The following is a 21060-nucleotide window of genomic DNA, read 5'->3' as shown; positions in this document are numbered from 1 at the left end:
AGATGATAGATAGATGATAGATAGATAGATAGATAGATAGATAGATAGATAGATGATAGATAGATAGATAGATAGATAGATAGATAGATAGAGAGCTAGTATATATCTACAGTGGAACCCCTATGCCTAAGACTCATGGAAAACTAGTACATCTCTCAACTCTCACCAGTGAAGTTTCCTTATATAACACACAGAATGCACACAGAAGGTCACAATTGGCCAAATTTTAGAGATTAAGAGACTGGAGAGTGTGTGTCACTGGATAAAACTCCTATATTAAACCTCACCCACCCACAGCTCAGGGACCATTGTGGAAGAAGGAACAGAAAGATTGTAAGAGTCAGGGTTGGTCCAAGAACATAGGGAAACAGAGGCTTTCAGGCCACTGGAAGCTTGCACATATGAACTTGCTATAATGGTGGTGTTGAACACAAGATCCATGCCAACTCAATCAGATAAAGGCCCAGAGCAGAGCGAGGGAAATGGGCAGCAGGCTGCCCTAGTCTGAAAATGTTGGAGACTAATTACTATTGGGTGAGGGAGAGAGTAGGCTTTACTTACAATCTCTAGATAGGCTGACCAGACTCCAGGAGATGAATTTGCAAGGAAGGACATCTGGTTACAAATGCTTGACTTAACATGTATGGTGGAATGCATGAGGTCAGGTGCGGGAGGGTGGGAGTGCATGGATGGGGGAGGGGTGTAAAGTTGATTAAGAACTGTTGTATGAAATGTACAAAAGCTCAAAAAAAATTAAAAATATATAAATCTCAATGCCCTGACTGTTGATTAGTTGTGACATAACAGAAATTATCATCATTTGTTAGAAAATTTATTATTAAATTCTGAGTTGGAGATTTGACAAGAAGTAATGTAACCAAAAAATGTAAAAATAGATAAAAAAGATTAGAAGCATACATAGCGAAACTCCCTCGGAATTTTTCAATAAACAAAAGCAAATAATAAAACAACCCCCTGCCCCTAAAAAGAAAGACTAGTCAGAGTCATGACTGAAGAAAGATCCTTTTCTCCTGGCCCTCAGCAAGGGAGGTTTTAGATAGCCTATGGATCCGGAGAGACAGGGAGAGGTAGTGGATATATAGAGTCAGATACTAGATTTAAGACTAACACTAGTAGGGGCTAGGAAGATAGGTTAGTCAGTCCTATAAGAATGAAGGCCTGAGTTAAATCTCCAGGATGCATGTGAAAGAGCTGATGGGGGGGTGGCATGCACTTATCAAGCCAGTGCATTGGAGGCAGAGACAAGCAAATCCTTGAGGTTTCCTTGCAGGTCAGTCTAGCCTCATAGGTGAACTCCAGATGCATAAAAGAGCCTGTCCCAAAAAACAAGGTGGATGGCTCTGAGGAGTGACACCTGAGATTGACATCTTGCCTCCATGTGTGCATCTGCACACCGATGATGTGCACACACCTGCATACATACATACACACACAAGACTAATAGTCCCCATGTGTGTGGAGTATTTGGTCTGTGGTAGGGATTTTTATAAGCATCATGTGTACATAAATGCACTAATTTGTTGAGTTTAGGATTATTCCTATTTTACAGTTGAAGGAATTGAGGCACATAAAGGGTTTTCAAAGGATATATGGTTATCACTATTACCAATATTCTATCCCTTTTCTCTAAGTACCATCATTTGAGCCTGTAGCCAGTTCTGTCACTGTTATATTTTTGGTGTGTGTGCCCGTGGGTGTATATATGATGTATGTGTTTGTGTGTGTGTTCATGTGTGTGAATATGAGGGTGCCTATGCCACTGCCTGCTCATGAATGCAGAGGACAAACTCTGTGGCAGTCCTTGCCTTCCACCTCAGGACGAAGGTCCACCTTTCCTTTTATTGGGCTCTGTGTACACCAGGTTAGCTGACCCATAAGCTTCTGGGAATTCCCCTGCACCCAACCTCACCACAGGAGCACCTGGATTACAGATGTTGCTATAATGTCTGACTTTATGTGGGTTCTAAGGACCCAAACTCAGGTTGCCCTGCTTGCCCAGGACTTTACCCACTGAGTTATTTCCCAGCCCATACTATTGATATTTTCATTTTACTGACATCAAAATCCTACGAACTCATTTTGAGTTGAGATTCCCATCCCTGCTAAGAACTAAATCACTCTTTTCAGAAACAAAAGCACATCTTATGTGTTTCTCTGACTTTAGAAATGGCTCACTAAATCTAATTTTTCTAGCCTAGAATTTCAGTTTTTTATTGAAGCCACACTTCCAGCATGAAGCCATCATCCTTCAATCCAGTTAGGATGTTGCTTCCTCATCTACAGTCCCCTTACCCACAAGGTAAGTCACGCTTCAGTCTCCTGATAATTTTGAATTCTTGCTCTTTCTAATACTATGTCATCATTCTCCCAAATTTTGTATGTCCTTAAGGTAGGGATCTCTGTTTCCTCAGAGTCTACAGTAAAAAGTAGCATGTAATATTTATTAGGTGTCAGATAATCTGAACTAGCTGTGTTACATAAAAAACCACTGCATGAGGCTAAAGTGCTGTTATTGACAGGGGTATTAAAGAGGATTGATATTTCAAAATTAAAATGTATTTTGTTAGAAACTAGCTTGATCTTAAGTCATAGACACTTAATGATCTTGCAATATTGCTTGTATTGTAGTTTTTGCTATATTAAGGATCAGTTTTATAGCTGGGCATGGTGGTGCATACCTAGAATCCCAGCACTGGGGAGGCTGGTGAGAGGATTACAATTTCCAGTCGGGGCTAAACCTGACACAAAAGAGAAAAAAAATCAGTTCTTAAGCAGACTGTGTATTATATCTACAACACTGTAAGAGCTCATCATATGAACTTAGGTTATGGGAGTTTACATTGCATAGAATACATGATTTCATTTATGCCTCATAATGTCCTTCTTGGTCACTTATTGTTACTTATATTCTATGAGGAAAGTCAGATGTTAGGTTAAGTCACTGTTGTGAGTAAATATCAACTATCTCAATGCAATTCTTTCACAGTTATACTTGAACTTTAAACACTTTTATTATTTCGTGACCAGGAAAGTATCTGTCACTTGGTAAATATATAATAAGATCTATTTCTCTAACTCTTCTTTCTTAATTATTAAAAATATATCTGTTCTGTAATGTTGGATACTACATGATGTAGTAAGGTACTACAACAAAGACATTTTTACTAGCTCCAGGAGTTCATCTCTCAATTTGTACAGAAACTCCCCACGGTGAACACGTGTGTGCCATTTTACTCACTAGAGTGGGTGTAGATTTGAATATACACCAACCAGGAGGGTAATGAACAAAAACAAAGCTCACAGTTTGCAAACAGATTTGAAAATTAACAACCTAAACTTAGAACTTGATCACTGAATCCCCACTGGTTAATATTGACTCTGGAGCGTGACGAAAACAATGGTTTGTCACTGCTCAGTGCTTCTAAGTAGTGATGATAATTTGAAAGCTTGGAAGGTGCAGCTTAAAGTGTGAGTTCTCTGGGAGAGGAGAACATCTAGCACTACTGGGGGCATTTAAGCCTGGATGTGCATGTTGTGTGCCTATGCATCCACAGGAGGTGTGAACACACACTTATTAAGTTCTACAGATCAATCATTTTGAGGAATCAGTTCCTTTTGTATAAGAGGTTTGTTTTGAACTCATTTCTTTCAATATTGACAAAGAATGGACACATTGATGTGAGTATTCCATCAAAAGAAAGATGTGTGGTAAAATAATATGACATGCTTCTCTACCCACTCACTTCTCAATATTTAGGTTCGAATAAACCTCTTTGTGTTTCCCATAATTCCTCTCATCCCCAATCTCAGCCATCCCCTTCTGATCTATCATGGTTATTAATGACTAGCCCTGAATTATAGCTTCTGTCTGCAAAAGCAAGAGGTAGTGTTAACTGCCTGAAAAACTCCCAGCTCCTAGCTTGGCCAACTGTCTGTCTTTTTCTCTATCAACAGGATGTCTTTGCTTTGCATTCTGCTGTGCTGGATCTCTCTCACCAGCCCTGGCTGTGCAGTTCTACCAGCAGAGCCAGAAAGGCCAATCTCTGGTGGCAACAAACTGGAACAGCCTCTCAGGTTCGTTTGCTTTTCCATCACAAGTTCAATCTTCCTAAATTCCACTTCAAGTGGGAATCCCCAGCGGAGTTCGTTTTAAACTGAAGGTCAGACCAAGAACATTCAAAGAAATTGTATCTGTTTGAACAGCTGTTTGGAGCTGCTTTCACTGTTAGAATTTTCTGCTGTAATCTTTTGGTCTGGGAGCTGTAAGTTCAAACTGCTTATATTGAATTAAGCATAAACGATGAAGTGAAACGTGGAAGCTATCGATTTTACCATTCCCCAGCCATTTCCAAGTTCCTTGGACTTCTGTGCTCTAAGTACCACAGATTTATTCTGTTTGATTTTGCAGCCTCTCTTATCTACTCATTTTGTCTGATCCTTTTGTCTATTCTTTTGAAATGTAAAGAATTGGAAATAAATTTGAGGTTCTAACCTTCCTGTTGGAACACATTTCCCATCATTGTTTATAGTTTTATTTTTCCTCCTCACTGATAGTCCCCTATGTTAGATTTAGTTGGTTTATAACAAATTCGTTTGTTCACAGGCAACTGGTATTATCTTAATATAGAGCTCTTTATGTAATACAGTTAGCATTAATTTGGCATTAGCATCAAATGTGCCATGCTGCTTTATAATTTTAGTTATTAATAGAAATTTTATTATAATAGGAAAATACAATAAAACCTGAAAGAAGTTGAAGTGTCTGATACAAGAATCAAAGGACAATAGGGTTATCTGAGTGTGGTGGCGCATGCCTTTAATCCCAGGACTCAGAGGCAGAGGCAGGTTGAGCTCTATGAATTCAGGGTCAACCTGGTCTACATAGGGAGTTCCAGGCCAGCCAGGGCTGTATGGTGAGAAAAAAGAAAGGAAAAACAGGTTTCAGCCTATAGGACAGACAACAGCTCCAACAAAGGGCACCGAACACTTTACAAGTCTGATGGAGCAGGTTGGGTCGTAGTCACATGGTCTTGCTGGACTCTTGGCAGAACGTCCCCCAAACTCTGCTGGAGCTAGCTGGGAGTAAGCAGTCTGGGAAGGAGCTGCTGTGAGGAAACTTCTCGTTGGTCTTGCTCTCCCACTTCCATCTTAGGCTGTAGATACACAACCCCTTGTAGATCTATGAAACAGCTCTAATTAAAAATGGTTGATTTCCATTTCTTCTTTGCAATACTTTCATGCCATTATTTACTGTAATTCATTTTACTTTTAGCCCAAGTTGGGCTGCTGATATTTGTTTTAAGCCCTTTGTTAATTTTTTAAGTGTCATATTAAAAGGCATCACACATAAAAGAATCACATAAATCATATATATTGATCGTTTGCATCTGAATTCAGCTACTGCAAATACCAACATATACACTATTATGTATATGCAGATATGCACACACACATATGTGCATATACAAACATTTGCACCAATATTTAAAAGTGAGTAAGTGAGACTGTTTTTTCTGAATGTCATCTTGAAAACTTTTTCTTGCAATTGTAAAATAATACTCAAGGGCTTCATAAAATACAAAGTAAGTGTAAGATATGAAAGTGATTAACAGCCATTTTATGTTTAATTGACAGTTACTTTGGCACTCTGGTGAACATGACAGTTTGGCAATTGTGGAAAATTCAAGTTGACATTTTCTGGTTAGAGCAGTTGAAACATTTTCTGACACTATAGTAACCAAAACATGATGTTAATATTTTGCCACAAATATTATAGATAGAGGTGTATCAATCATATACCTCTAGAATATTTTAGCCTCAAAACAGAATATTTTCTGGGGATCAGTTATATGAGCACAGAGTAGAAAGCAGCAGAAATCTGGACTTGGACAGTAATAAGAGTACAAAGGGAATTTCCACTCCACACCTTTCATATTCTTAGGGAAGGGAGGATGATTAGGCCCCAGTTTTTCAATAGTCCAACAGTGCTTAATCACATAAACAAGCAGTGTCTTAGCTTAGGGTTAGGGTTAGATACCTACATCTAACGCGATTATTACTCACTTTACTGTTTCTAGAGCAGACAGAAGGAGCTGTGTTTCTGAGGCCCTGGGTTGTTTTATCATGGTACTATAAATTGGCAAACAATGAGTAGAGGAGGTGATATTGTTACAGTCAGACCTAACCAACTGAGTGAGCTACTTCCTTTTGTCACTGCAGGACAAAACGCAGATTCACCAGGTGAAAAGTCACACCCCTCAGGAAGTTTTCTATAGGAAGAGTAATTTAACACATATCATTCTTTTAAGTTTTGTTTGCTACATTTTGCATTACTGTGTGTATACAAATTCAATAACTCATTTCAGGAATACATAGGCTCCTATGGAAATCTTTATGGGGATATGTTATTTTAAACAGCTTTGAAATCTGTATCAAAAATTTATATTCTCACTAGAAACAGTTATGATAGGGCCACCATTTTTGAAAAGAGAAAGAAACATTGAACTCAGGGTAAGCATAGTTGCCAGTATGTATAATGTAACTTGTATTGATTCTGGGTATGCTGGTGTGGAAAACATCAGACCACACATTGAGTTTCTATAGAGAATGTCAATGCCATAATGAATATAGGAACAAATCTCTCTGGGAATCAATGGCTTGCACAGTAAATCTCTCACTACTTGGTTTCCTGTTGAATATATAGTTTGAACCTTCTCAAATATTACCAAGGCTGTCTTTTAAAAAAGTGAGCATAAACAGATGACATCCACTTCACATTTAATTCATTTATTACAGAAGTCTCCATTGGAATTATTTGAATTTACCTAGCATCTGCCATCTTAGCTAGACACACAACACGAAAGAATGTGCAAAACTTTATGCCAGCAGACCACAGTGGCCAAGATTTTATCTACACAAGCTTAACAATTGGCTTTAAAATAAAAAATTAAGTATTTTATTTATTATTTTTATTTTATATGTATGTGTGTTTTGTCTGCAATGCCAGAGAGGCCAGAAGAGGGTGTTATATTCCCTATAACTAGAGTTGCTGACAGTTGTTAGCCACTATGTGGGTGCTGGGAACTGAACCCAGGTCCTCTGCAAGAGCAGCCAATGCTCTAAACCCCTGAGTCATCACTCCAGCCCCCCCCCAAACTGACTTTTGTGTGTAGCCACCGACTATTGCTTTCAGTCTGAGCAAGTGTTTCATAAAGTTCAGCAGTGCAAAGAGGAGGGGTAACTGGTGAGAACAGGAAACAGAAGCTGGTCAGGCAGTCTAGGGATAGGTACCTTGATTCTTGCTCAGAAGCCAAAAATGTTCTTGGTTTTCTCCTGGCCAAAGACCAAAAATGCTAGCAGGGGGCTCTGGTTGGGGCTCTGGTTCTGGCTCTGTTATGTCATTTCCTTTCCTTTCCTTCTACCTGAATGAGCCCCACTGACTGGATACAATCAAGGACCCGACAAAAACTGAGAGGACATATCATAGGTGTGCCAACCAGACTGCCCCCACGTCTCACCCCGTTTCTCCATAAGTCCTATAAGAGCCCCTAGACTAGTCTCATTTTCCAGGCCCCAATCCTGCTACCCAGGGATGCTTCTTCTCCAAAGCCCCCACCTCTAATCCTACAATAAAACTTCTTTTCTCAATTCACCCTTGAACATCTGTGAAATTCATTCTTCTAATTCATGAGACAAGAACCCAAAGCCACTGAGTCAGTGAATATTTTGTGTGACTGTGAATGTCTGGTATCCTAACTTCTGAGTTAAAGCCTACATGAGGTTAGGAAGCCTCTGTCATTCTCAAGGACCTGATTTCTCCCTATTTCTTAACAACCATGTAAAACAATGATCATAAAGCCATTTCCCAAAAAGAAAATTCAAGGGGTTGGATGAGTAGCTACCTCAGTGGTAGAGTGTTTTCCCAGAATGCAGGAGACTGTAATACTCCAGAGGCGGAGGTGGGAAGATACCCAATTCAAGGCCAGGCTGGACTACATAAGACTTAGTAACAACATATAAACAGGGGCTGGAGAGATGGCTCAGCGGTTGAGAGCGCTGATTGCTCTTGCAGAGGACTGGGGTTTGATTCCCAGCACCCGTATGGAGGCTATAAACCAGTTAACTCCAGTTCCAGGGGAATCTGAAGCCCTCTTCTGACCTCCATGGCATTGCATGACACGGGTGCACTCACCTATATGCAGGCAATACACTCATATACATAAAATAAAAATAATAAATAAAAATAAATAAACAAAAACAGAAAAAAGCAAACAAAACTAAGAACAACAACCACCATCCCCCGTCCCCCCAGGCCCACGCTTCTCAAAAGACTATGTGTAATTTTTTATATATAATTCCAGGACGGGTAACACTTGAGTGAATGATTATCACAGCCTTATTACTTTATAGGTAGTGTGCTGGACAGCTTTAGTTATCAACTTGACACCACTGGACTGGCCTGTGACCATGTTTGTGAGACATTTTCTTAATTGCTGAGTGATGTGGGCAGGTTCAGCCCTCTGTGGGCAGCGCCACCCCTGGGCACATGGTCCTGTATTATATGAGAAAGCAGGTTGAGGCAGGCAGGGGAGCAAGCCAGTAAGCAGCATTCCTCCACAATCTGTACTCCAGGTTTCTGCCCTGAGCTCCTGCCTTGGACTCCCTCAGTGATGAACTATGACTCCAGAGTTGTAAGATAAAATAGACCCTTTCTTCCCCTGGTTGGTTTGGGTCAGTGTTTGTATCACAATAGGAAGTAACTAAGGCAGGTAGGTTATTTTCTTTTGGCCAACTTCCGTTTTAAACTTCAACACATTTGTTTTCTTTTTAGTCATAACCATGTATGCATTGGGAACATTATTTTACGCCAGCCTTGCAGGTTCTTTCTACTCAAGCATGAAGGACTAGTATGTTCAGGAATCTCCTTTACTGTCAGCACTAGAGTGTCCTTTTACAGGGCACCCTTTGCATGTGGTCATAAAATGATGCTTACTCATGATTTAGAAGTCATAGGAAGGAGAGGAATGACTTTTTAAATTCCTTTGTAGAGCCTGTCATTTTGTTGTTTCATTTAACCCTTAGTACAATAGTATCAGATTGATAATTAATTACCTCAGATATACTGGGGAAAAATTGATACCTTTCCCCAGAGGCAGCATGCAGATCTGCTATGAAGGCATGCTTTTCACCCTTTGGAGAAAGTTATTCTGAACAGCAGCATGGTTGGCATTGTTGGCTGGCCAACCGAAGGCTAATTTGGGAGAATATTAGAAATATAGAATAAAAATTCAAGGTTTATTTTCTGCACAACTTCTCAGAGCATCTAATAGGAAACTGTTCAGCCTGAACATCGAAGGAAGGATATTCCCAAACCATGAAAATCAGTGGGCTTTTATAGACCTAGGGTATCCCTGAAGGACTAGAACTTGAAAGAACACTTAGGAAAACACCACCCTTTTTTTTCTTGTTAAAATCAAACAGATAAACTTCTTGGAGAAACTAGACCCGTATAAACTCAGGTTATTGTCTTACGGGAAAGATATTACACTAATTATCTTAGCTTTACACAGTTCTTGATCAGCGATACCTAGGATATTGCGACTTGTACCTGCTACTCCAAATCATTGCTTACAGTTTCCTGCCTAGATGTACCTCTTCCTTTGCAGCATAAGCACGTCCTTTTCCCTCATGGTTTCCGAGCTCCTGAATATTCTTTTTTGGCTTCAGCAGGTTCTCAGATTTGAACACTGACAGGTGCAGTTCCTACAGGTGTGTGAAACTATGCATCTTCTCATTAACAATTTTCCATGGTCTCACCTGATATACTGACATTCAAGTCTTCTTTCATCCTGTCCTTTGTTTTTTTTGACTTCTTGTCCCTGGCTAGTCTTCTAAACATTAATTCTGATGCCTGTCAGTAGTTACATCATTTTTTATTATTACCTATCTCTACTCAATTATTAGCTTTTAAATTTAGTTATTTATGATCTCTTTCTCCAATTCCAAGACACTGAATATCTTTTGGAATACATTCTGGGTTCATGACCAAGCTGCCTAATTGCCCATCCACATTTGTTTTTGACTCTTTGTTTCATTTGGGGACTCTTAGCTTCATTTGGGGACCCTGGATTTATGCCTTGCACCAAGCTCTTATGTAAATACCATGCATGTAATTTTTTTTATATCTTTCACAACTGCCTTTGAAAGTCTGATAAAAGCCTGTTGTGGGACTGGAGAGATTGGTCAGTGGCTAAGAGCGCTTGCTGTGCAATCATGAGGACCAGAGTTCAGATCCAAGCTCCCACATAACAACTCTGGTATCCTTCCAAATGCCTGTGAATCTAGATATGAGGTCTCTGATAACCTCATCTCACCTCTATGCATACACAGATGTGTACACCCATACATGCGTGTGCAAAATATATACATACACATATACAGATAAAATAAAAACTTTAAAAACATCATTGCTTATCAATGCTATTATTAGCATATTGTAGCCGGAAAGCTATCTGAGGCAGCTGTAAAGTTATAGGTCTGGTCTTAACAGCTTCTGTGGAAATTGTTTTTTACCTCCAAAGTCAGGCCCTGGGTCTGGCCAAGTACCAGGGTGGCGTGCTAACTAACACCTTTCTGGAATGACACTGACTTAAGCCCACTCAAATAAATTGATGTTCATCTTTTGAATAACTCACTTGGCAGAAATAACCCATTAGGCTGCCAATTTGAAGAGACGGAAGCAGGGTGTGAGCAAAAGGGACATTTGGGAAAAGCATCACACATTGCGTCGTCAGAGCACCATTCAGCTCTATTTTTATTATAAAACTGAGACATAACTTAGAATGTACATAGATTACAACCATAGATACTTCAAGGGTGAAAACTCCTAATAAACACAGAAGACCAGGGGTCTCATCCAGAAAGACTCACTACAGGCCAGAGGCATTCTTACAGGGTATCATGAAAATGCTTGGTGAATTCACCAAAGTCAAGGGAAAGAATCTTTTCCTAGGGCTCCTTTCATCTAAGCAAATCCATATTTCAGTTAGGGACTTAGGCTACAGCTGTATTCAACCAGTTATGAATTTATGATTACTCTTGTTGATGATGGAGTAACTACTGAACACTAGTCACTGAGCTAACTAAGTAAGTTAGAAGAAAGTTATTAATCACACACATATGTATAATATATATAATTAAACTATTAAACGGAGCATTAGGTTAAGAAGCTTGTCCAAGGGGGATGGAGAGGTGGCTCAGCAATTAAGAATGAGTACTGAGCCTTCAGAGAACCCAAGTTCAATTCCCAACACCCATGTCAGATGATTCACCATTGCCTATAATTCCAACTCCAGGACTATCTGAATTTCTGACCTCTGTAAACAGAAAGAGAGAGAAAGAGAGAGAGAGAGAGAGAGAGAGAGAGAGAGAGAGAGATTTAAAGAATAAAAGAAGCGTGTCCAAGGTCATTACCTAGTCAGTAGCATAGTAGATTTCTGAAAGAAGACAATTAGAAATTGCAATTCACATGTTATCTTATTGAAAGTCTACTCTGAGCCTTACATGAAAGGATCACCCAAGATTCTGCTGTGTTTTTGCCTCATTAGTAATTATATTTGGTTTATCACATCAAGACATCTGTCCCGTAATTTTACAAGTTACATGTTGGAAGATATGCTGGATGAATGCAAGTTTTGGGAAATGAAAGTTGTTGCCAAGAGTTAGCTCCATGGAAGGAGTCACTTGCAAAGCTTGCTGCAAGACAATATGCAGCCACATAGAAACTCACCCTGGTTCATGGTATTTCTCAATCCAACTCGTGAGGTCTCAAGTTGTCTCACTCACTTTCACAGAGTATGATAATGATATATTTGCATCAGAAGTGGTTATTGATTAGAATTTAACATAAATGAATTTCTGGGTGTGCTGAAATTAGAGCATACATAGAGGACAGCATGGATCCCCCAGGTTCCTTGACAATAGCCCCCCAACCTTGGATCCTGCCATTGTCATGTTAAACAACCAGACCTCAATAGACATATCTCGAGGAATGTCTCCCACCAAAAGGTCAAGTCATTCAAGATTCTGAGAATTCGAGACAAATCATATCTCTGTTCATAAGCAAAAAAACTATTTTGACAAACTTGAGGTTGGGTAAGTTCAGTCTTGCTTCACACCCTAGTCATCCCCAATCGCTGCTTCATACGTAACATTGCCCAATTTTCATTAATGGATCTTCTTCCCATTTTCAATGATTTTGTCACTCCACAGGCCTTTACCTTGGGGCATGCTCTTCCATCTATGCCAGTCTCTCCCCAACTTTTTCCTAAATTCATATCATCCTTCCTGCTCCTCGGCCATTCTATGAAGCACTTCGTAACCCATGCCTTACATTCATAATCCTCTAAATACGGAGATGGCTTTGCTGAGTATTACTATATATTCCTTGATTATTTATTATTACTTAATATTCCTTATACGTATTTAAGTATTTATTAACTATTCCTTGAAAGAACCCCAAGTCTTGGAGGAAGCTGCTAAGTTTTGCTCTCATTCCTGATGAGAGTTGTACCCTAGCCATCAAACTCCAGAGTTGAAACACACCCTTTATCAAACTGCATTTCACAATATAGTCTAAAATCATTAGCAAGTGTTTTCATTGCTTCATTAGCTGTTACAGCCCAATGGAACCTCTTACTTATTTTCCCTAGTGGAGTCATTGATCTAAAAGTGGAATCACCACCTCCCTGCCTGCAAGATGCTGCTTCCAGACACTTAGTCAGACTGCATCATAGAAAACAATGGCTCATCCCTAGAAGATCACCGCATTGGCTTAGCTTCCCCTGTTGACTCTCTTCACCATGACTGAATGAATATAGGGCAGTCTGATCCCCTCCAGTCCGTGGCCTGCCATCATTCTGGGTATCTTCAATATACAGTGATTCATGTAACATTCTTCTTTTGCTTGCTGTCCTCATGTTCCACAATATCTGTTTCCATTTAATTCTGGTGACACATCTCCATGGCCAAAGCTGGAATCCTGTGGCTACCCAGCACTGTCTACAACTGACGTCTGTTACACAGCACTGGCCTCTGAAAGACAGACCATGGGCATCAGATGCCTTCTTCCCAAGCTTGGTTGTACCCGTTTGCCTAGGATCATCACAAACTTGTTGACTAGTATGCTCTGCAAGAAAAGAGGGTCAGAGAGAGTCAGCCACGCCTCCCAACCAACCAGCTGGCTCTAGTTGCATGAGGGGAGGTATTAAGGGTACCAAAGTTGAAGAAGCCAGGAGGGAAGCTCTCTCTCTCTCTCTCTCTCTCTCTCTCTCTCTCTCTCCATCTGGTATGGCTGCTGGGAAGTCATGATCCCTACCTGAATGGAGACTTTCCAGTGGGGCCTTGTGGGGAAGCCTCCATGCTCCTGTAAGTAACCCCTCACCCACTGCTCTGTAAGTAAATCCAAATAAACTCTCCGGTTTCCTAAACTGCAGTTTGGAGAAACTGACTTGGTTTTTTATAGGCACCCAAGGGAGGAGGGGGGCTGGATGTTGTTTGAGTCTCCCAGAAGGAATTTTAGCAGCAACATCATAATTAGATATTCTCTGTTCTGTGATCATACCCTTCTAATGTTCTAGTACTTCCAGGAACTCTTTTTCTCACTTAGCCTCGTGCTTTATCCTTAGCTACTTACCTTGTGCTTTAGCCTAAAGGGACCTCCAATTTTTAGTCTCTCTACTTTCTAATTTATTCACTAATTGATTTATTTTCTTTATTTGGCTTAGATTCTGGGCTGTACCACTTCAACTATACTGCTTTCTATATTTCTAATTCTTTCCTCAAGTAAATCTAATTTTCAAGTCCATTTTCTAAACTGCAACTAATAGACATTTATGTGTCTGTCCTCCCATAGCTAATCCATGATCCCATGTACTAGCAGAAAATCCACAACCTTGGGGTATTTTGTTGGCATTCTATGTTCACGATCTCTAGCCTGTGCGGATCAAGCCATCTTGTGATGCCATGGCTCCTTTGTATCTTCCTTTAGTGCCCACTATGATGCTGGGTACCAGCAGTGACGAACCTATCTCATAGTCCTCCAACCATCACCTGGCACTGCTCATCGGTACCATCTTTCCCTATTAGCATCCAACCACTGTTTTCTTCTTCAGTCACAGTGAACTTCTTTGAGTTTCTTAAGCATGTTATATTTGAGGACTTTTGAGCATGCTTTACCCTTTTGACATGAAGGATTTTGTTCCCTGAGTAACTTTTACTGGTCAGATTATTCATAATTTTGCTTCTACCAGGAAACTCTGATTTTGACATATAAGCTATATACTTCCAAAGTATGCACATTCTTACATCGTAATTCTCAGTACAAAAAATATGGTATTTACTTACTATGTACTGAGTGACTGAGTAGGTGAATGAATGAATCATTTGTATGTTTTTTGTTTGATCCTTGTACTTCTGGTGGCATTATTGTGTGTGTGTGTGTGTGTGTGTGTGTGTGCGTGTGTGTGTGTGCGCACGCGCTTGTGCATGTGTGTATGCACATGTGTTTGGGCCAGAGGTCAATCTCAGGTGGCATTCTACAGGAGATGGCCACCTTGTTTTTGACAAAGGGTCTCTCACCATGGGCTTGCTGATTGGGCTAGGTTACCTGGCCACTTAGCCCCAGATATCTTGCCATCTCTACATCCTCTGTACTGGGATTATAATTGTGTGCTAACATGTCTAGCTAGTTACATGGGTGCTGAGGACTGAGCTCAAGTCCCCTTGTGCTTGTATGGCAAGCACCTTACCAACTGAGCCATCTCCCTAGCCCCTGATGGCATTATTTTAAAAATGACTCCATCTTCCCTTGTAAATACAGAACAATAGCATGGAAATTATTATCTACTGAAATATCCTGATCATTTTACTTTTAGAAACCAAATCACTGAAAAGCCCTGTATTAAAACAGCAGCCATTTGCTAATGATTTTATAATATTTGCGAAATAGGTACTTTAAATCTCCATCCAAACTTCACAAATGAGCTCAAGTTTGTAATACCATACAGAGGCAACACAGTGTGAAGAAGAATGAGAGGCTGTCTGCCTTTGGTAAAGCTAACACACTTGATGGACACTTTTCTTTAGACCACTGCAACAACATTGTAAATGTGCCTGTTAGGTTGTCGGTAGACTCCTAAAATGGCCACACAGCTCCCAATATTCTAAAACGGTGGGTCCAAGCTTAGCCCTGGAAAATCCCTCTGCTTATTGGGAGACTGACCAATCTCAAGCTAAACTGCCCAGCCTACGTCATGGAAAGTTATCCAAGCACCTAACTACCTATGAAAGATATCTGACTTGCCCTTCTGGCTGCTGCTCTGATCCTGGGAGGCAGTCCAGCGGTTTGTCCCCCAATAAATAGCGGCCCACCATGGAGTGATCTTGATTGGTGGTCTTTACTGTGCACTTCCATACAGTACCTAGGATCATTATAACCTTCTATAATGTCCTGGGTTTTAAGGTGAAATTCATCTCTCCCAATACAGTTTAACATTTAGATCCAGCTTTTAGGAATTTTGTCTGAATGATACTCTGTACTGGGGTAGGCATGGTCAATAATCTGAGAGATACAAAGCAATATGAGATATGAGGTTTGCCATTAGGGACATGGAATAACAAGAAAGCAATCAGAATCTAAACTGCCGTACTTAAAGTATATGTATGTTCTGTGTTAGGAGGGGGAAAAGGACAGAGGGAGAGGAGGAGGGAGACAGGGAGGGAGAGAGGGAGGGGTGTTGAGTGGGGAAGGAGAAGGGAGAGGGAGATATAGATGGAGAGAGATTGGGACATAAAGGGTGAGGAGAGATCTGAGAGTAGCTAGTGAACTGTCGCTATTATTCAGTCCATGATTATTTGAATTTCTGTCTCTATCTTTAATTTGGTTATAGACTGAAAACTAAGACGATGCAGTGTTTAGGGCTGTGGAGTCAAGCAGAGCTTCATTAAGAATGACTCCTGAGACTTAGAAGTTGACTGATGTTGTATCCCTTGGTCTCTCCTAACAACACCCAGAATACTGTGATCTACTAATGGTGCTCTCTGAAAACAGAGAAGGCCACCCAGATTCCCTGGTGTGAGGGTCAGATGTGACCAATTTTACTTGTAGACAGAGACAGCCTAGCAGTTGCTGGGCTCATGCTGACACACACCTTTGCCAGAAGATGGTTACACTGACAGTTCCTCCGATTCTTCTCTTTTAAACACAGAAGGAGAAACTCCTTTGCACTCCAGTGCAAAGGTCCGCACTCCAGTCCGCTACACTATCATTTTCGAAGCTACAACTATTTAGCTTTATAATCTAATTACCAAATAAATAACAAGACTATTACAATTTATATTCCTTGGGTGCAGTGGTATTGGCTGAATGCTATTTTCCATTTCATAGCTTGTCTCAGTTCTCCTTTGCATGTCTCATTTCATCTCTACAGTTCACTGGGGTCGTGTCTGTGGATATTTATGCTGTATGTTGCCCTGGTGAGTACATTTCTCCCTCAGACCAGTTATCACATCCTGAATGAAGGAATGAAGCTCTGATTTGGCAGCTTCAGAAGTGTTTTTTTTTTACCCACTGTATATCTTTATTGATTTTTTTATGCATTTCATATAGTAGATCTTAATCATATTTAAACCCTTCCCCATCACACACCCCCATAGCCTGCCCACAGGATTTTATGTATTCTGTCATATCTGTTAAAGTCAATTGAGTCAAGTTTGAATACCCACATGTCCCTTAGTGTGAGTTCATTCACTAGAGCCTGGTCAGCCTATCTAGCATCACACCCTTAAAAAAGATCAACTCCCTTGTCCAGCAGTGATCAGCTGCTAAGCTGCTTAGCTTTCTCTGCTAAGTTTGGGGCCTCCTGCCCATTTCCCCAGGTCCCAGATGGAGATTATTCTATAACAGTCAATTCTACAATTGGTCATACACAGAGAATAAGTGTATATGAGATGTTCAATTGACCAAAATACAGAGAATAAGAGACTGCAGAGTGTGTGTCCCTGGATGCAACACACCTACCCAGGTTCAGGGATCATAGAAGAAGAACAATTGTAAGAGTCAATAACACATGACCATAAGGAAACAGAGTTATCCAGGCTCCTGAGAACTTGTATGAACTCACAGCAATGGTGCCAGCATACACAAGACCCATGCAAACCCAATTATAGAGTGTTTTAAGAAGGGAAAGAAAGAGTGAAAGACAATGGAGAGGAAACAAACAGACCACACAACTCAGGAATAATTTTGTCTGAGAACTAGAAATACAAAAAATACAAATACAAACATAAAACACACCTTTTATATTCACAAAATGGTGAAAGCAAGAAAGTACCATATGGATAAAGGCAAACAGTCAATTTGCCATATAAAAGAAAACAGTCTGAATTTGGTTAAGGGATGAATTTGAGACCGGACTATCCCTAGCAATGGTGTTGTTGACTAAAGAATGGAATACATGTCTCTCTTTCCAGCACCTCACTCACATCAACTGAGATGAGTTGAATTACAAATTGTTATAAAATGGATTGTGGACCTCCAGATTTGTATGTTGAACTTCTAACTTCCAGTACCTCCAAATGTTACACTAGAATAGGGTAGACCCCCTAGCCAGTATAACTGATGTCATAATAGACAAGGATCCACACTGTAAGAACAGAGTGAGAAGATGATAACAGGGATGCTTTGGAAATTCAAGGGATGCCAAGGATTACCAGCACAAAATGAGTAGTTAGGAAAGGGAAGAGACTGAATCTTACAGCCCTGTGCTGGATAGCTTTAGTGTCAATTTGACACACCTGGGTTGAGGGAGCCTCAGTTGGGGAATTGCCTCTGTTGGACTGGCCTGTGGCCATATCTGAGGCACATCTTCTTGACGAGTGATGTGGGAGGGCCCAGCCCACTGTGGGTGGTGCCACCCTTGGGTAGGTGGGCCTGTGCTGCATAAGAAAGTAGGCTGAGCAGGGGCCAGGGGAGCAAGCCAGTAAGCAGTGTTCCTCCATGGCCTGTGCTCCAGCTCCTGCCTCCAGGTTCCTGTCCTGAGTTCCTACTTTGGGCTCCAGGATGAACTGTGACCTGGGATATGTAAGCTAAATAAACCCTTTCCTCCCCAAGTTGGTAGTGGTCAGAGTATTTTGTCACAGCAATGAAGAACAAAGACAAGCCCTCAGAACGAGCCCAATGTCTGTACCTGGATCTCGAAAGTTTACCTCCAGAATCATGAGACAATGTATCTCCCATAATTTGGCTCCCTTATTGTTAAATCTCTGGAAAGTAAGTCATTTTGAAAGTTATATTAAGCTTCACAAAGCTTCAATTCTATAGACAAAAGAAAGCATCTCAGAGTGGAGATGCAATTGAATCAGTTACTTTGACTGCAAGGTATTATGGGAGATATGCAGACTGGGGACAGGAAGTACAGGGAGAAATAAATAATATGATATGTCATGGCACCTTGTACCTAGTAAGCAATCCATGAAGGCTGTATTATAAAATTATTAGCACCTGACATCTGATACATCTCATGCATTTTTTTTCTATTTTTGATTTTGCTGCTGTTTAATGACGGAGACAGCATCAGGATTTTTGTTTTACAAATAAGCAAACTGATCCTCCAAAAAGTGAGAGATAGAGCCAGAAATTAAGCTTCTACCTGATCCTAGCCAAAGTTTTGCTTTACTATTATCCTGCTTGATCCTATATGAAATACATATTTAACTGGCTACTTATATGAATGATTGTGTTCATGTATATAAAAGAAATAAAGCCAAGAAGTTTCATTGCTATAATGTAAATTCTTTTCAGAATATTGAAGCAGATATTTCATAGGAAAATTAACTAGAAAGAAAGACTATGGTGAAGAAAATAAATAAGCATGTAAATAATCTGGAATGATGCACAATTTATTCTGCTAAAATAAAACTAACCCAATAAATAGGTTATAGTTATAGGCACAAGGAGTTCTGAAATTTGAACTTTTGACCAGTCATGTGGCATTTTATAAATTAAAGCCATTGTGGGATTTTTTTTTTGGGGGGGTGGTTGACTACTTATTTTGAAGATTTAGAATCTTCAGTGATATACAGAACATTTTTTGACTCTCAGGAGTCTCCATTTTAACTCACTTTCATTAGTAATTGCAACATGGGAGTTACCTTAGTGTTCTATGCAGCGAGTGACTGACGCATTGCTGACATGTGGCGCAAATATACAAGTGTGGTCATATTTGAAAAAAAATCTTAATTTGATATATCAGCTTTCCATGTGTTTATATGTATTTGCACATATACATTTGTGTCTTTGTATGTAGGCTTGTGCCATCCACAACCACGCCACTATGCCTTTATTATGAAATAAGAGTGCACAGTCCTCAGAGGAGAAAGTTCACAGTATATTTGCCTATCAGGGACATCAGCTGGCATAATATAGCACCTCCAAGATCACGCTAAAACTCTAAAGTCTATTAGTAACATGACATAGAGAGGACAATCTGTCAGTATTGACAGAATGTATAAACATTTGTAGGTAACATAGAAACCTCTTCTTATCACTTAACAGGAGGTAACTCACAGCTGTGGCAATGGTAGCAGAGCTTCCTATTAAATATATTTACCCCTAGTTTGATAATTACAGAGATATATGCTAGTCTCCTTTATTCTGTTCACAGAAACCTCTATGTCTTCCAAATATTGATATTTAAAAACAAAGATAAATGAACTAGTTGATATTTTAATACTACAGTTTCTTGACTATAAGACTCTTTAAATAATTTATTTGGTACGATTTAAAACATTCATAGGTCACTCGGTCACTTAATTTGGAATTTTCTTTTTATACTCATGCAGAACACGCTAAAACATACAAACACGCCTCACTGAACACAGTGTTTCATCGCAAAATTTAAAAGTTTTAATTTCCCTTTGAAAATATTTTGCTATGTTTTTCATGCCTAGTGTATAGCTAACCATACATTGTCAGAACTGTTCTAAGATTTTGGCAAAAGGAACAAGCTTAATGCAAATATTAATTTCAAAAGAAATGGTGTTTTAAGGGAATATAGCAGTAAATAACCAATGGAGTTGAAGTCACTAATCACAGATATTTTATATTCTACCCTTAAGAAATCTGTGGCAAAAACTTAAAATACTCAATAAATATCCATTTTCATATCTAGCTAAAAATTACAATTTCTAGTTTCCTTTGTGACTTGTGATTTGAGGGAATGGAAAGTGCAGACTTGGGGGCAATGCTTTAAAACAGGGGATTCTGTCTCCCTCCTCTCTTCCTGATGAATAAAGTGCAGAGACAGGAGGAGATGGGACAGCATCTGACATCACAAAAGCGAGTTTGTAGGAAGAAAAGAGATAAATACAAGAAGGAACATGGAGAGAAAATATGGTGGGTATATCAGACCAGATCACATTTATGTTTGGGATGTCACAGACAGAATAAGGCAGGAAAAGAGTGTGACCTTACTAGGTCAAGGTTATTTTGCCCTTTATTGCACATATTAAACTGGTATATCGTGGTATTTTGGAAGATATAAAATGTATGTCTGTAGCAGTGTGCATATGATATTATTTGCATTATCTTTTCTATCAAACTTGAACCTATATGTACAATACCACAGAAATGTGAATAAAATATCACTGACTTACTCCCTTTTTAAATATCTCAAGAAAATTTTAAAATCTATTGTCATTATAATTTGTAAGGTCATATGTATATACAGAGTTGTATTAATATTGAAAATACTATTTATAATTTTCTTGCGTTTGATGTAAATCCAATGCTTGACATGTCTTTGCTCATTGATGGAACTCTTGCACAATCCTTCCTGCTTGGCTCCTCAACATTTCTGTATTCTTAGTAGATGCAACATGGCTAGGCTTATTTTAACTGGACTTCTTAATACATAAATGCATTTGCAGATGAGTTCCTGGAACATGCTAATGTCATTTTGTTCTGGACCATTTCCAAAACAA

The 21060-nt window shown here is 39.6% G+C and overlaps 1 protein-coding gene across 2 annotated transcripts in view; it reads right to left on the bottom strand.

Annotated features, from left to right (window-relative positions):
- The window catches only part of Nyap2 (neuronal tyrosine-phosphorylated phosphoinositide-3-kinase adaptor 2), a 280084-nt gene that overhangs the window by 237635 nt on the left and 21389 nt on the right, over positions 1 to 21060 (bottom strand). The window lies entirely within an intron of this gene.

This window comes from Nannospalax galili, unplaced genomic scaffold (assembly GCF_000622305.1).
Source record: "Nannospalax galili isolate Female #2095 unplaced genomic scaffold, S.galili_v1.0 scaffold127, whole genome shotgun sequence".
NCBI classification, from domain to species: Eukaryota; Metazoa; Chordata; class Mammalia; order Rodentia; family Spalacidae; genus Nannospalax; species Nannospalax galili.
Note: the sequence above shows the minus strand (reverse complement) of the source record. Positions and strands in the feature narration are given on the sequence as shown.